Here is a 17101-nt window from a genome sequence, read left to right as displayed (position 1 = left end):
AAAAAAAAACAAAATACAAAAACAAAGGTAATGTTCTGCAGGCTATACAGCAACTAACAAAATCAAGATCCCACAACTAAAGATGGAAAAAAGGCTGCCTAAGTATGATCCCAAATCAGAGACAACGATAGCCCGCTGCCTCTGATTGGGAACCATACCCAGCCAACAAAGAAATAGAAAAACTAGAATGCCCACCCAAATCACACCCTGACCTAACCAAATAGAGAAATAAAAAGTATTTCTAAGGTCAGGGCGTGACAGTACCCCCAAAGGTGCGGACTCCGGAAACCTGAATCTATGGGGGAGGGTCCGGGTGGGCATCGAGCCTCGGTGGCGGCTCCGGTTTGGGACGTAGACCCCGCTTCGCTAGCTGATCCCTCCGCTTCCGTGGAACCGGACCGTGGATCGTTGCCGGATGCTCCGGACCGTGGATCGTCGCCGGGGAATCCAGATCGTAGATCGACTCCGGACCGTAAATCGTCGCAGAAGGCTCCGGACTGGGAACACCCACTGGAGGCTCTGGACTACCGACCGTCGCTGGAGGCTCTGGACTGCCGACCATCGCTGGAGGCTCTGGACAGCTGACCATCGCTGGAGGCTCTGGACTGCAGACCGTCGCTGGAGACTCCGGACCTTGGATCGTCTCTGGAGGCTTCGTGCCATGGATCATCACTGGAGGCTTCGGGCCATGGATCACCACTGGAGGCTCCGGGCCTTGGATCATCACTGGAGGCTTCGGGCCATGGATCATCACTGCAGGCTCCGGGCCATGGATCATCACTGCAGGCTCCGGGCAATGGATCATCACTGGAAGCTTTGTGCCATGGATCATCACTGGAGGCTTCGGGCCATGGATCATCACTGGAGGCTTCGGGCCATGGATCATCACTATAGGCTTCGGGCCATGGATCATCACTGGAGGCTTCGTGCCATGGATCATCACTGGAGGCTTCGTGCATGGAGCAGGCACGGGACGTACCAGGCTGGAGACACGCACTGGAGGCCGGGTGCATGGAGCTGGCACAGGATATATTGGACCTTGGAGGCGCACTCAAGGTCTGGAGCGTAGAGCTGGCACAACCCGTCCTGGCTGGATACCCACTTTAGCTCAGTAAGTGTGGAGAGCTGGCACAGGACGCACTGGGCTGTGAAGGCGCACTGGAGACATAGTGCGTAGAGCCGGTGCATGATATACTGGGTCGTGGAGGCGCACTGGAGGTCTGGAGCATAGAGCTGGTACAACGTGTCCTGGCTGAATACCCCCTGTAGCATGGCAAGTGCGGGGAGCTGGCACAGGCCAGGCCGCACTGGGTTGTGCTGGCGAACTGGGGATACCGTGCGTAGAGCTTGCGCAGGATATCCTGGACCGAGGAGGCGCACTGGAGACCAGGACCGCTGAGCCTGCACAATCCGTCCTGGACAGATGCTTACCTTAGCACGGCAAGTACGGAAAGCAGGCACAGAACGCACCGGGATAAGGGTGCGCACTGGAGGCACGGTGCGCAGAACCGGAAAACATGGTATCTGAACCATGACCAACTCCTCATCGTAATAACAGGGAGTTGGTTCTTGTTCCCACCTTTGCTCTGTTCGCCACCCCGTGTGCCCCCCCAAAAAATGTATTTGAGGCTGCCTCTCGGGCTTCCGTCGTTTCCTTGATTCTTGGTCTCATCGCCGTTCCTCTCTTGCTGCCTCCGCCTGCTTCCATGGCAGGGTCTTGTCCCCTGCCATTACCTCCTCCCAGGTCCAGGATGTGGTGGTGGGATCTTCTGTTACGCTCGTTGGATGAATTAGACCAAGGTGCAGCGTGGTAGGTGAACATCTTACTTTTATTTAATATGAACGTCAAAAAAACAACAAAAACAAAAACAAACGTAAAGTTCTGCAGGCTATACAGCAACTAACAAAATCAAGATCCCACAACTGAACGTGGAAAAAAGGCTGCCTAAGTATGATCCCCAATCAATGATAGACAGCTGCTTCTGATTGGGAACCATACCAGGCCAACAAAGAAATAGAAAAACTTAAATGCCCACTCAAATCACACCCTGACCTAACCAAATAGAACATTTTAAAAAGGCTCTCCAATAAAAAGGCTCTCTAAGGTCAAGGTGTGACATCTAGACAGGCATACAGACAGATAGATTTACCTGCTGGCACATAAATTACCTACCTACCTATAAAGCATTAAGCAGCAGACACAACCACATCAATATTTGATATTGCTTTCTGTAGACTAGCACAAGGAACTGAATCCCAAGTGCTTATTAGCTATAGTTCAACCTAATAATCTGTTCCAGGACAGGGGGCCCATCAAGGGGATATTGAGACAGACACAGCTAGCTGTACATTGCTTAATAAAATAAGCAACACCAGCTCAGACCAATTGCAGGATTTACTGAAATCATATTATATATCATATTATATACAATGTTTGCCCTGTTTTTAGTGTTAAATAATGTTTTTTCTTTGGTTTTTGGTACATCATAATTGAAAATGTATTTTTTAAATCACACTCTAGCTCCGCTTCTGCCCTGAGGTGATGTTTGTTCCCATTCCATACTCCCTTAGATGAACATCCCAGCCACTATCGTTCAGAATTCAAAAATATTACTGCATTACAACATGGATATTACTGTATCTCAAAATCTAAAAGTGCAGGCAGATACCACTGAATAACTTACCACACACATGTTCAGACCTTCCTGTGTCCATCACTTTCTTTCCCAATGCCTGTCTGAAAATGCACAACGCGGAGCTGTTATGAAACACTAATCCTTTAGTTCACAGTAACTGTACACTTCCATGCAAAGGTAGCTGTTCTGTGACTTTGATTGTAGTATCCAGTGAATTATTCTAATGATGGTGTCTCAGTGTAAGGATCCACTTTTCTTTTCTTAGTCAACCTTGTGTTCTTTTTCTTTGTGTTCTTGAACGTAGCCCTGTTTCTTTGTGTTCTTGAACGTAGCCCTGTTTCTTTGTGTTCTAGAACGTTTGCCCTGTCTTTCATTTTTGTTCATTGATTTCACCTTTGTTGGTTTCTCACCTGGTTTCATCAGCTCCCTAATTTAGTTCAGTTGATTCTGTTTGTGTGGTTGTGAGGTATTGTTTGTTTTTGACTGTCTACCTGTGTTTGACCACTGCCTGCCTGTGACCACGATTCCTGGTATTATGTATAAGGCATAATACAGTCTGTTCACAAAAACTTGATCAGCTGTTTCTTTTCAAGTGAAGAGTGTACAGCACAGGGTGAATAACAGATTCCTCCCTCAGATGTTTCTGTGGCAAGACTCAGATGCATGCAGGTACACTGTGTCATCAAAACAGTGGCTGGCATTTTGTTTCCCAAGCTGTAGTTATTGGATACCACAATGGTATACACTGTAGGTTACATGTGACATAGCCTATTTTATACTAGATTTTCTGTAAAATAACTAGAAGAAAATAGCTGTGTTCAAATACCCATACTGTATACTACATACTTAATACATACCTAATAATTATAGACTACATACTATATACTACTATTTCATTTTAGTATATTGTAAACAAATGGTATCCTTTCAGTTGAGTGTACTAGCGCTTCGCCTGTCTACCGGAAGTTGATGCTGTTATTATGCAACTTCTTATTAGCATAACAAATGACTAGCTAGACATCTTGCGACTTCATTAACCATGTTGATTGAGAATGCATAACCAATTACGTGAATAATCAAGTTAATAAACTTTGGGTAGTTAGAATATAGTTAATATACTGGCAAGTTCAATGTTAGGCAGCTAGCTAACATACCGGTACATAAAAGCAACTGCTGTTATGATATGCTATGCAGTTAGTAAGGCTAGCGTAGCTAATAAATTGTCAGCCAACATTACGTGTAACGTAACTTATTTGAAAAGTCATGACTTTTTAATTTCTTAACATTTGTCATAATTAGTGTTTTTGCACTTGTTTTTGCAATTAATTGTTTTGTATCCGCTCTCTCTCAATGACTAACACCTGCCTCTGATTGAGAACCATATCAGGCCAAACACAGAAACAGACCAACTAGACACTGTCACGTTCTGACCTTTATTTCTGTTGTTTTTGTCATTATTTAGTATGGTCAGGGCGTGAGTTGGGGTGGGCAGTCTATGTTTGTTTTTCTATGATTTAGGGATTTCTAGATTTTGGCCTAGTATGGTTCTCAATCAGAGGCAGGTGTCATTTAGTTGTCTCTGATTGAGAATCATACTTAGGGAGCCTGGGTTTCACTGTTTGTTTGTGGGTGATTGTCTATGTTGATTGCAGGTGTCAGCACAGTTCTCATTAGCTTCACGGTTGTTATTTTGTTTATTGTTTTTGTATAGTGTGTTTCAGTGTTCAGTGTTTTCTTTATTAAAATTCATGATGAACACATACCACACCGCATTTTGGTCCTCCAATCCTTCTCGCCTCTCCTCTTCAGATGAAGAGGAGGACGTCCGTGACAGACACACAACATAGAATGCCCACCCAGCTCACATCCTGACCAAAACTAAAACAAGGAAAACACACAAGACCTATGGTCAGAACGTGACAGTACCCTCAAGGTGCGGACTCCGACCGCACAACCTAAACCTATAGGGGAGGGTCTGGGTGGGCATCTGTCCACGGTGGCGGCTCTGGCACTGGACGTGGACCCCACTCCATAATTGTCTTAGTCCACCTCCTTAGCGTCCTTTGGCGGATCCTGGCTGAATGACAGCTCTGGCGGATCCTGGCTGACTGGCGGCTCTGGCGGCTCTGGCGGCTCCATGCTGACTGGCGGCTCTGGCAGCTCCATGCTGACTGGTGGCTCTGGCGGCTCCATGCTGACTGGCGGCTCTGGCGGCTCCATGCTGACTGGCGGCTCTGGCGGCTCCATGCTGACTGGCGGCTCTGGCGTCTCATGACAGACGGGAGACTCTAGTGGCTCTGGACAGACGGGAGACTCTAGCGGCTCTGGACAGACGGGAGACTCTAGCGGCTCTGGACAGATGGGCAGCTCAGGCGGCGCTGGGCAGACGGGCAGCTCCGGAAACGCTGGAGAGGAGGAAAGCTCTGGCAGCGCTGGACAGGGGAGCTCTGGCACCTCTGGACTGAGGTGCGGAAGCTCTGGCAGCGCCGGACAGGCGGGAGACTCCGGCTGCGCTGGAGAGGAGGAAGGCTCTGGCAGTGCCGGACAGGCGGGAGACTCCGGCTGCGCTGGAGAGGAGGAAGGCTCTGGCAGTGCCGGACAGGCGGGAGACTCCAGCTGCGCGGGAGAGGAGGAAGGCTCTGGCAGAGCTGGACAGAGAAGCTCTGGCGCCTCTGGACTGAGGGGCTCTGGCACCTCTGGACTGAGGGGCTGAAACTCTGGTAGCGCCGGAAAGGCGGGAGACTCCGGCTGCGCTGGAGAGGAGGAAGGCTCTGGCAGCGCTGGACAGAGAAGCTCTGGCGCCTCTGGACTGAGGGGCTCTGGCGCCTCTGGACTGAGCGGCGGAAACTCTGGTAGTGCCGGACAGGCGGGAGCACCTGTATTGATGGGACGGAGAGACAGCCTGGTGCGAGGTGCCGGCACTGGTGGTACCGGGCTGGGGACACACACCTCAGGGCGAATGACTCTGCCTGTGCCACCCCCCCAATAAATTTTTTGGGCTGCCTCTCTGGCTTCCAGCCGCTCTGCCGTGCTAGCACCTCATAATGCCGCCTTTCTGCTTTCGCTGCCTCCAGCTCGGCTTTGGGGCGGCAATATTCCTCCTTTCCCGTCTAGGATCTCCTCCCAAGTCCATTCTTCCAAATAATGCAGCCTCTCCCACTGCTAATGCTGCTGCTGCTGCCTCTGTTGCTTCTCCTGCTGCTGCTTTTGCTGCTGCCTCTGTTTACCACGCCGCTTGGTCCTTGGTTGGTGGATGATTCTGTAATGGCTTTCTTCCTGGGAAGGAGAGGCGGACCAAAACACAGCGTGGTTAGGGTTAAACATATTTAATAAAGACGAATACAGAGAAAACACTACAAATATACAAAACAATAAATGTGAAAACCGAAACAGTCCTGTGTGGTGAAACCAACACAGACACAGACATAATCACCCACAAAACCCAACACAAAACAGGCTACCTAAATATGGTTCCCAATCAGAGACAATGACTAACACCTGCCTCTGATTGAGAACCATATCAGGCCAAACACAGAAACCGACCAACTAGACACACAACATAGAATGCCCACCCAGCTCACGTCCTGACCAACACTAAAACAAGGAAAACACACAAGACCTATGGTCAGAACGTGACACTCTGGGTCTTCTTTTCCTGTGGCGGTCCTAATGACAGCCAATTGCACAACCCAACTGATTGGCTCAAACGCATTAAGAAGGAAAACAAATCCACAAATGTACTTTTAACAAGGCACACCTGTTAATTGAAATGCATTCCAGGTGACTACCGCATGAAGCTGAGAATGCCAAAAGTGGGTAAAGTTGTCATTATAAGGACTGATGCCAGGGATGAAAAGCAGGTACGGGGAGTCAAACATTTAATGGGAACAGACAGGTAACAGGACAGAAACAGCCTCAGCACATGGGTATACAAGGACATATGAACATTAAAACAGAAGCAGGGAACAGAGCTGGTAACCAGACAGATATAGGGAAGGTAATGACAGAGGTGATTGAGTTTAGGTGAGTCTAATAATCGCTGATGCGCGTGACGGGGGGAAGGGAGGTGTGCGTAGTGATGACGGCAGGAGTGCGCATGGGGAGCCTGGCACCCTCGAGCACCAGGGGGGAAGAGCAGGGGCAGGAGCAGGCGTGACAGTCATCAAGGCAAAGGATGGCTACTTTGAAGAATCTCAAATTTCATAGTTTTGATGTCTTCCCTATTATTATTCTACAATGTAGAAAATAGTCAAAATAAAGAAAAACTCTTGAATGAGTAGGTGTTCTAAACTTTGGACTGGTACTGCATATATATGGATCTATTTACTCTCAGATTCAAACATTCTAATTAGCATCAAAGTAGACATCATGCAAGACTACAAATCCCTGTAAGCTCCTACACGTCATCTCTAGCTGACACATTTCCCACTGGGCACAGACATCAATTCAATGTCTTTTCCACTTCGGTTCAATTTTATTGTTGATTCAACCAGTGTGTGCCCAGTGGGTTGCTAGCTACCTTGATCCAAAACAAAATATATATTGAACATTTTAATTTACTGTTCCATATTTTATTGAACTAATATTTGTTGGCCTATTTATGCATTTGATCTTGTGTCTTGTACTGAATTATAATAGCGGTCAGATATTTACAATGGTCTGTGCTATCCGCGATCCTCGGGACGTCCCAACTCTAAACCCTAACTTTAACCCCTACCCTTACCCTAACCATAACCCTTACCTAACCCTAACCCTAAGCTTAACTATTTTAAATTCCAACTTCAATTGTGTAAGGACGTCCCAAGTATCCCAGATAGCACAGAGCTATTTACAACGTGCCATGAATACTCGGCTAGTTTTTTGTAAAGAAACTATCTAGCTAGCTCCCTACATACTATAGAAGATATTAGCAACATAGCCTTATTTTGACAGAACTTCTTCTCCTTCACCCATTGGAAGTCTATATTTAATCGCTTATCATTTCTGCCAACTATATGAACGAGGTGAAATCTATTTCAATTTGAGGTGTCAGAATGCCGTGCTGTATTAATGCAATTCTGTTCTGTTGCAGATTCAAAGCCAGATTAACTCATTGCAGAATGTATCCATAATCATTCATGAATAAACATATAGACTGAGTGTACAAAACATTTCCATGACATAGACTGACCAGGTGAATCCAGGTGAAAGCTATCAATCAATCAAATGTATTTATAAAGCCCTTTTTACATCAGCCGATGTCACACACTTCTATACAGAAACCCAGCCTAAAAACCCCAACAGCAAGCAATGCAGATGTAGCACAGTGGCTAGGAAAAACTCCCTAGAGAGGCAGGAACCTAGATAGAAACCGAGAGAGGAACCAGGCTCTGAGGGGTGGCCAGTCCTCTTCTGGCTGCGCCGGGTGGAGATTATAACAGTACATTGCAAAGATGTTCAAATGTTCATAGATGACCAGCAGGGTCAAATAATAATAATTACAGTGGTTGTAGAGGTTGCAACAGGTCAGCACTTCAGGATTAAATGTCAGTTGGCTTTTCATAGCCGAGCATTCAAGAGTTAGAGACAGCAGGTGCGGTAGAGAGAGAGAGTCGCAAACAGCAGGTCCGGGACAAGGTAGCACGCCCGGTGAACAGGTCAGGGTTCCATAGACACAGGCAGAACAGTTGTTAACTGGAGCAGCAGCTAGACCCGGTAGACAGGGGACAGCAAGGAGTAAGTCATCAGGCCAGGTAGTCCTGAGGCATGGTCCCAGAGCTTAGGTCCTCCGGTAGGGGAGGGAGAGAATTTGTGGGACACAGGATAAGACAGGAGAAATACTACAGATATAACAGACTGACCCTAGCCCTCCGACACAAACCACTGCAGCATAAATACTGGAGGCTGAGAGAGGAGGGGTCGGGGGACACCGTGACCGACGGTACACCCGGACAGGGCCAACCAGGCATGATTACAACCCCACCCACTTTGCCAAAGCACAGCCCTCACACCACTAGAGGGATAACGTCAAACCATCAACTTACTACCCCGAGACAAGGCTGAGTAAAGCCCACGAAGATCTCCCCCACGGCACGAACCCGCGCCAACTTGGATAGGACGATCACATCAGTGACTGAACCCACTCAAGTGCCGCACCCATTTACATTTACATTTACATTTAAGTCATTTAGCAGACGCTCTTATCCAGAGCGACTTACAAATTGGTGCATTCACCTTATGACATCCAGTGGAACAGCCACTTTACAATAGTGCATCTAAATCTTTTAAGGGGGGAGAAGGATTACTTTATCCTATCCTAGGTATTCCTTAAAGAGGTGGGGTTTCAGGTGTCTCCGGAAGGTGGTGATTGACTCCGCTGTCCTGGCACCCCTCCTAGGGACGTCATGGAAGAGCACTAGTAAGCCAGTGATACACCCCCGTAATAGGGTTAGAGGCAGAGAATCCCATTGGTACACAGTAAGGGCGGGTCGTTGCTCCAGTGCCTTTCGTTCACCTTCACACCCCTGATCACTTATTGATGTCACCACTTCAATCACTGTAGATGAAGGAGAGGAGACAAGTTAAATAATGACTTTTAAGCCTTGAAACATGGATTGCGTATGTGTGCCATTCAGAGGGTAAATAGGCAAGAAAAAAATTTCAAGTGCCTTAAAACAAGGTATGGGCACCACCATGAGTGGAGCCTGCGGCTTAATTTGACTCAACACTGGAAACCTCACCCGGCCCGGACACGGAAAGGATTGACAGATTGTGACAGGCGCACCGGTTTTAGTGTGTCAATAACTGCAACCCTGCTGGGGTTTTCACTCTCAACAGTTTCCCGTGTGTATCAAGAATGGTCCACCATCCAAAGGACATTCAGCCAACTTGACACAACTGTGGGAAGCATTGGAGTCAACATGGGCCAGCATCCCTGTGGAATGCTTTCAGCACCTTGTAGAGTCCATGCCCCCAAAGAACTGAGGCTGTTCTGAGGGCTAAAGGGGGTGCAACTTAATATTAGGAAGGTGTTTCTAATGTTTTTTTTACACTCTGTATATATTTAAGAATGCACCCAGTCATCCATCAATCAAGTCAAACACCAGAACTACAACAATTAAATTGTTTGTAAGAAATCTAGTAGCAAACAATGCATACAGATGCTTTTTATACAATGAACCAAAATATTAACGCAAGATGAAACCATTTCAAAGGTTTTACTAAGTTGAAGTTCATATAAGGAAATCAGTCAATTGAAATAAATTCATTCGGCCCTATTCTATGGATTTCACATGACTGGGAATACAGGACTGGGAATGCATCTGTTGGTCACAGATACCTTAAAAAAGGTAGGGGCGTGGATCAGAAAACCAGTCAGTATCTGGTGTGACCACCATTTGCCTCATGCAGTTCGACACATCTCCTTCACATAGAGTTGATCAGGCTGTTGATTGTGGCCTGTGGAATGTTGTCCCACTCCTCTTCAATGGCTGTGCGAAGCTGCTGGATATTGGTGGAAACTGGAACACGCTTACGTACATGTCAATCCAGAGCATCCCAAACATGCTCAATGGGTGACATGTCTGATGAGTATGCAGGCCGTGGAAGAACTGGGACATTTTCAGCTTCCAGGAATTGTGTACAGACCCTTGTGTTACGGCCGTTAAAAGAAGAGGACCAAGGTGCAGCATGTGAGCGTACATACTTTTTATAGTAGATGTTGCCAAAAAAACAATAAGCAATACCAAAACAAACCGTGATTAAGGCTATGTGCCATCAAAAAAAGTTAACTTCCCACAAAGACAGGTGGAAAAAAGGGCTACCTAAGTATGCTTCTCAATCAGAGACAACGATAGACAGCTGTCCCTGATTGAGAACCCAACCGGCAAAAACATAGAAATACAAATAATAGAGTATAGAATACCCACCCCAACTCACACCCTGACCAAACCAAAATAGAGACATAAACAGGATCTCTAAGGTCAGGGCTCGACAGTACCCCCCCACCAAAGGTGCGGACTCCAGCCGCAAAACCTAAACCTATAGGGGAGGGTCTGGGTGGGCATCTATCCGCGGTGGCGGCTCAGGTGTGGGACGCAGACCCTCGTCGGCGACCCCGGACTGGGGACCCTCGTAGCGGGCCCCAGACTGGGCACCCCTGTTGCGGGCCCCGGACTGGGCACCCTCGTTCCGGGCCCCGGACTGGGCATCCTCGTTGCGGCCCCCGGACTGGGCACCCCTGTTGCGGGCCCCGGACTGGGCACCCTCGTTCCGGGCCCCAGACTGGGCATCCTCGTTGCGGCCCCCGGACTGGGCACCCTCGTTGCGGGCCCCAGACTGGGCATCCTCGTAGCGGGCCCCGGACTGGGCATCCTCGTAGCGGGCCCCGGACTGGGCATCCTCGTTGCGGGCCCCGGACTGGGCACCCTCATAGCGGGCCCCGGACTGGGCAGCCTCGTAGCGGGCCCCGGACTGGGCACCCTCGTTGCGGGCCCCGGACTGGGCATCCTCGTAGCGAGCCCCGGACTGGGCATCCTCGTTGCGGGCCCCGGACTGGGCACCCTTGTTGCGGGTCCCGGACTGGAGACCGTCTCTGGAGGCTCCGGACTGGAGACCGTCTCTGGAGGCTCCGGACTGGAGACCGTCTCTGGAGGCTCCGGACTGGAGACCGTCTCTGGAGGCTCCGGACTGGAGACCGTCGCTGGAGGTTCCGGACTGAAGGAGGTAGCTCGAGGCTCCGGACTGGAGACCTACCTCCTCAGGACCTCGTCATCGCATTCAAATTGCCATCGATAAAATGCAAATGTGTTCGTTGTCCGTAGCTTATGCCTGCCCATACCATAACCACACAACCACCATGGGGCACTCTGCTCACAACATTAACATCAGCAAACTGCTCGCCCACACAATGCCATACACGCTGTCTGCCATCTGCCCGGTACAGTTGAAATCAGGATTAATTTGTGAAGAGCACACTTCTCCAGTGTACAAGTGGCCATCGAAAGTGAGCATTTGCCCACTGAAGTCAAATCAAATCAAATGTATTTGTCACATACACGTGGTTAGCAGATGTTAATGCGAGTGTAGCGAAATGCTTGTAATTCTAGTTCCAACAATGCAGTAATAACCAACGAGTAATCTAACCTAACAATTCCAAAACTACTACCTTATACACACAGGTGTAAATGGATAAAGAATATGTAGATAAAGATATATGAATGAGTGATGGTACAGAACGGCATAGGCAAGATGAAGTAGATGGTATCGAGTATAGTATATACATATGAGATGAGTAATGTAGGGTATGTAAACAAAGTGGCATAGTTTAAAGTGGCTAGTGATACATGTATTACATAAAGATGCAGTAGATGATATACAGGATATACATATAGTACAGGATATACATATACATATGAGATGAATAATGTAGGGTATGTAAACATTATATTAAGTAGCATTGTTTAAAGTGGCTAGTGATATATTTTACATCAATTTCCATCAATTCCCATTATTAAAGTGGCTGGAGTTGAGTCAGTGTCAGTGTCAGTGTGTTGGCAGCAGCCACTCAATGTTAGTGGTGGCTGTTTAACAGTCTGATGACCTTGAGATAGAAGCTGTTTTTCAGTCTCTCGGTCCCTGCTTTGATGCACCTGTACTGACCTCGCCTTCTGGATGATAGCGGGGTGACAGCAGTGGCTCGGGTGGTTGTTGTCCTTGATGATCTTTATGGCCTTCCTGTGACATCGGGTGGTGTAGGTGTCCTGGAGGGCAGGTAGTTTGCCCCCGGTGATGCGTTGTGCAGACCTAACTACCCTCTGGAGAGCCTTGTGGGCGAAGCAGTTGCCATACCAGGCGGTGATACAGCCCGACAGGATACTCTCGATTGTGCATCTGTAGAAGTTTGTGAGTGCTTTTGGTGACAAGCCGAACTGAAGTCAGGTCAAGACCCTGGTGAGGACGATGAGCAAGCAGATGAGCTTCCCTGAGACGGTTTCTGACAGTTTATGCAGAAATACTTTATACTTTGGTTGTCTCAGACAATCCCGCAGGTGAAGAAGCCAGATGTGGAGGGCTGCCGTGGATACACGTTGGACGTACTGCCAAATTCTCAAAAATTACGTTTGAGGCAGCTTATGAACATTCAATTCTCTGGCAACAACTCTGGTGGACTTTCCTGCAGTCAGCATGCCAATTGAATGCTCCCTCAAAATTTGAGACATCTGTGGCATTGTGCTGTGTGACAAAACGGCACATTTTAAAGTGGCCTTTTATTGTTCCCAGCACAAGGTGCACCTGTGTAATGATCATGCTGTTTATTCAGCTTCTTGATATGCCACATCTGTCAGGTGGATGGATTATCTTGGCAAAGGAGAAATGCTCACCAATAAGGATGAAAACAAATGTGTGTACAAAATAGGAGAGAAATAAGCTTTTTGTGCATGTGGAACATTTCTGGGATCTTCTATTTCAGCTCATGAAACATGGGACCAAGACTTTAGATGTTGCGTTCATATTTTATATGTCCAAAAGTATGCTCGTCAAACACCTCATTCCAAAATCATGGGCATTAATATGGAGTTGGTCCCCCAACTGCTATAACAGCCTCCACTCTTCTGGGAAGGCTTTCCACTAGATGTTGGAACATTGCTGCTGGGACTTGCTTCCATTCAGCTCCAAGAGCATTAGTGAGGACAGGCACTGATGTTGGGCGATTAGGCCTGGCTCACAGTCAGCATTCCAATTCATCCCAAAGGTGTTCGATTGGCTTGAGGTCAGGGCTCTGGGCAGGCCAGTTAAGTTCTTCCACACCAATCTCGACAAACCATTTCTGTATGGATCCTGCTGTGTACAGGAAAGGGCCTTCCTCAAACTGTTGCCAGAAAGTTGGAAGCACAGAATCTTCTAGAATGTCATTGTATGCTGTAGCATTAAGATTTTCCTTCACTGGAACTAAGGGGTCTAGCCCAAACCATGAAAAACAGCCCCAGACCATTATTCCTCCTCCACCAAACTTTACAGTTCACACTATGCATTCGGGCAGGTAGCGTTCTCCTGGCATCCGTTTCCACTGCTTCAGAGTTCAATGGTGGCGAAAATTACATCACTCCAGCCGAAGCTTGGCATTATGCATGGTGATCTTAGGCTTGTGTGCTTCTGCTCGGCCATGGAAACCCATTTCATGAAGCTCCCTATGAATAGTTCTTGTGCTGACTTTGTTTCCAGAGGCAGTTTGGAACTCGGTAGTGAGTGTTGCAACCAAGGACAGACAATTTTTATGCTCTATGCGCTTCAGCACTCGGCGGTCCCGTTCTGTGAGCTTGTGTGGCCTACCACTTCACAGCTGAACTGTTGTTGCTCCTAGACATTTCCACTTAACTATAACCACACTTACAGTTAACCGCGGCAGATGTAGCAGGGCACAAATTTGACGAACCGACTTGTTGGAAAGGTGGCATCCTATGACGTTGCCATGTTGAAAGTCACTCAGCTCTTCCATAAGGCCATTCTACTGCCAGTGTTTGTCTATGGAGATTGCATGGCTGTGTGCTCGATTTTACACACCTGTCAGCAACGGGTGTGGCTGAAATAGCTGAATCCACTAATTTGAAGAGGTGTCCACATACATTTGTATATATGGTGTATAAACATCTGACTTGAAGTAAAGATTAAATTCTATATTCATCAATTCCACAAACCTGGGACATCGAATTACACCATATGAACTATTATTATTATTATCCAAGAGCGCACAGATTCTTCTACCTTTTCATTTTAGGAATTAGACCAGCAAAAATAACCTAAAATGTAAAACAGCATATTGTGATTTTTGGTGGGTGAGTTACAAACGGAGAAACAACTGGATGCGTACAGTAGTTTTAATATAAAATACTAGGTCAACTCCGGCAGAATGAGAAACAGAAATGCACACTTAACAGAATTAAAACAAGGAAGCCACGCCTAAACCACGCTTTTTTTGTGTATGTACTGGCATGTGCAGTATGCGTAACTGATAGATTCACAAACACACACACTAACTACATGTTAATGTTTTAAATGTATGCAAATTGTAAAGTATTTTTTCTGTAATATACTTTTCATTAATTGTGAGCAGCACATTTACTACTGCACTCAATCTGAACCCCAGAATAAGGACAGCATTACACAGGTGCGCCCATCATCTCACAACTGACAGTAACCTTCATTTTTAATTGCCACACGTAGCAAGCAAAGTGTGTGTGTTGTCCAAACTACATGGTAGTAGGTGAGTCAGACAGACAATATACTTGTCATCAGTGGTGTCGCCTCATTCAGGACAGGTGGGGCAGAGTTACCCTGTCTTTTGTTGTTGTTTTTTTGCATGTTATTTTGGCATTAATTCGTGCCAAATGCAGGTGTTTCAGCCGAGTTCAGTGCTTTCTGTGATTGTGGAGCAGCCAGCAGAAAATACGGAGCGCAGGGGCTGGTAATTTACTCTAGTTGCGCCGTGATTGGCTCAGTGTTCTGTCACTCATGGGGACACTATGTCACTGCAAAATCTACGGCTAGAGCTCGTAAATTCAAACCCCTTACGTGCTGCCACAGACTTACATAAGGAGTGCCCATCCAAGAAGGCTCAAGGTTATTGACCACAAATAAAATGTCAAATAAACGTTATATCTACCGTAGCTTTGATTGGACTGATCATGTCAACATCATACTTTCGAAATCTTAGCTTGCAAGCTAGACAAGCAGGCATCATCATGCATCAAATCTGCAATCTACTGGCAAATCCTTTTCAATCCTAGTGGTCCTTCTGTAGCTCAGTTGGTAGAGAATGGCTCTTGTAACGCCAGGGTAGTGGGTTCGATTCCCGGGACCACCCATATGTAGAATGTATGCACACATGACTGTAAGTCGCTTTGGATAAAAGCGTCTGCTAAATGGCATATTTGTCATATGAAGAGGCATTATCGGTGCCATTGGATATGTTGGAAATTGCAAATTCAACAATGAGTGCTAAGGCGCAACTGTCTTACCCAACCCCTCCACCATTCCCTGTAAGAAGTTACATTTAATTTTAAACAAAAACTAAATTCTCCAACACTATTTAGTGATCCAGTTTTTGCTCAGCTGTTCCTTTACTGCAAACTATCTCCCATCTAAGAAGGTAGAACTACTTCCTTATTGTCACACCCTGATTGATGGGTTTCAACTGTCTTTGTGCTTGTCTCCACCCCCCTCCAGGTGTCGCCCATCTTCCTCATTATCCCCTGAGCGTTTAAACCTGTGTTCTCTGTTTGTCTTTTGCCAGTTTGTCTTGTAAGGTCTTACCAGCATGTGGTTCCATTTTCCTGTTTCTCAAGTGTTTGTTTCCCAGTTTTCCCGGTTTTGACCATTCTGCCTGCCCTGACCCGGAGCCTGCCTGCCGTCCTGTACCTGCCTGACTCTGACCTGATTTCGAACCTCTGCCTGTCCTCGACCTGTCCTTTGTTATAGTAAATTATTGAGTATTGTACAATCTGCCTCTTGTGTCTGCATCTGGGTCATATACTGAGTCGAGATACCTACATAACCCCTTGAAGTTTCACTCTGACTTACATAGTTATGTGCTTACCTTACCTCCCTGCGTCTATCAATACTAGTCACGCAGTCTCCTCACTCTTTAGACAACATTTAGTTCTGAAGATTTGTATCCACATCCTGGCCAGAACCGCTGCATTCATGCAAGGTTCAGTGTTAGGGAAATACACTATATTTACACAAATGTATGTGGACACCCTTTCAAATTAGTGGATTCGGCTATTTCAGCCAAAACCGTTGCTGACAGGTGTATAAAATCGAGCACACAGCCATGCAATCTCTATAGACAAACATTGGCAGTAGAATGGCCTTACTGAAGAGCTCAGTGACTTTCAACATGGCACCGTCATAGGATGCCACCTTTACAACAAGTCAGTTCGTCAAATTTGTGCCCTGCTAGAGCTGCCCCGGTCAATTGTAAGTGCGGTTATTGTGTGGAAACGTCTAGGAGCAATAGCGGTTCAGCCGCGCGAAGTGGTAGGCCACACAAGCTCAAAGAATGGGACCACTGAGTGCTGAAACGCTTAGAGAGTAAAAATCGTCTGCCCTCGGTTGCAACACTCATTACCGAGTTCCAAACTGGAAGCAACATCAGCACAATAACTGTTTGTCAGGAAGTTCATTAAATGGGTTTCCATGGCAGAGCAGCCGCACACAACCCTAAGATCACCATGTGCAATGCCAAGTGTCGGCTGGAGTGGTGTAAACTCGCCGCCATTAGACTCTGGAGCAGTGGAAACACGTTCTCTGGAGTGATGAATCAAGCTTCACCATCCAGCAGTCCTATGGATTAATCTGGATTTGGCGGATGCCTGGAGAACGCTACCTGCCCGAATGCATAGTGTACTGTAAAGTTTGGTAGAGGAGGAATAATGGTCTGGGGCTGTTTTTCATGGTTTGGACTAGGCCCCTTAGTTCCAGTGAAG

Source organism: Oncorhynchus keta, chromosome 15, assembly GCF_023373465.1.
Source record: "Oncorhynchus keta strain PuntledgeMale-10-30-2019 chromosome 15, Oket_V2, whole genome shotgun sequence".
NCBI lineage: Eukaryota > Metazoa > Chordata > Actinopteri > Salmoniformes > Salmonidae > Oncorhynchus > Oncorhynchus keta.
Note: the sequence above shows the minus strand (reverse complement) of the source record.